General features: G+C 38.2%; 1 long non-coding RNA gene across 1 annotated transcript; it reads right to left on the bottom strand.

Annotated features, from left to right (window-relative positions):
* On the bottom strand, nt 1–704 carry LOC112094725. The gene is made up of 3 exons (XR_002903656.1): nt 582–704; nt 331–458; nt 1–58 (listed from the first exon to the last, which is right to left on the bottom strand). It is a non-coding gene; the product is annotated as an uncharacterized LOC112094725 (long non-coding RNA).
* Between the last annotated feature and the right edge of the window lie 98 nt (nt 705–802).

The following is an 802-nucleotide window of genomic DNA, read 5'->3' as shown; positions in this document are numbered from 1 at the left end:
TTTCTGAATCATCACCTCCAGTAAATAAAGAGACGTATGTCTCAGTCTTTGGAAAGAACTGCCATAACCAAGAAACTTTAGCTTGGCAGATAATATAATATCCAGTAGTCATGTATCATAGAGAAGAACACAATAACTTGAACGAAAACAAAAACAGAATTCACTCACTCACAGCTCCACCCTAATAAGACTAGTTCGGAGACAAAGCTCCAGTTTTAAGTACATTACAAGCTCGTTAGGACCTTTCTTTCAGTAATTATAATTGCAATTTGCAAATATCTGATGTGTTTCTACTATACCAAATAAACTAAGTGCAAATACTTGGCTTACCCGGACATATTCAAGATCTTCTTTCAACTTAGAAAGCTGCTCAGCGATCTCTGCGTCTTGCGCTTGACCAGAGGAAGCACGTTGGAGTTTCTCTAAACGCCTGATTCTTCTCTCTATCTTTCTTCTCTCTGAACAACACACATATCACTTTCAACCAAGCAAAACACACCCAAACCCAGATATCTACATCACACAACAAAGGGGCCTAATCGTAAATAAAATATAGTGAAATTAAGCTCTCAAGTATTTACCAAAGAACTTTATTTTCCTGTCTCGCAAGAACATTTTGCGTTCCACAGCTAAACGAGAATGAACCTCCTGCTGTTTTCTGAGCCCTTCCAACTTCTTTTCCTGCGCCTCCCTAACTTCTGCTGGAAGATTCTAAAAAACAAAAAATATGGCAAAAATAAGGAATTCTTCCACGACCCATTACCCTCAACATTTAGCACAGCAAAATCAGTACAAAAACCGA

Source organism: Morus notabilis, unplaced genomic scaffold (genome assembly GCF_000414095.1).
Source record: "Morus notabilis unplaced genomic scaffold, ASM41409v2 Scaffold10098, whole genome shotgun sequence".
NCBI classification, from domain to species: Eukaryota; Viridiplantae; Streptophyta; class Magnoliopsida; order Rosales; family Moraceae; genus Morus; species Morus notabilis.
Note: the sequence above shows the minus strand (reverse complement) of the source record. Positions and strands in the feature narration are given on the sequence as shown.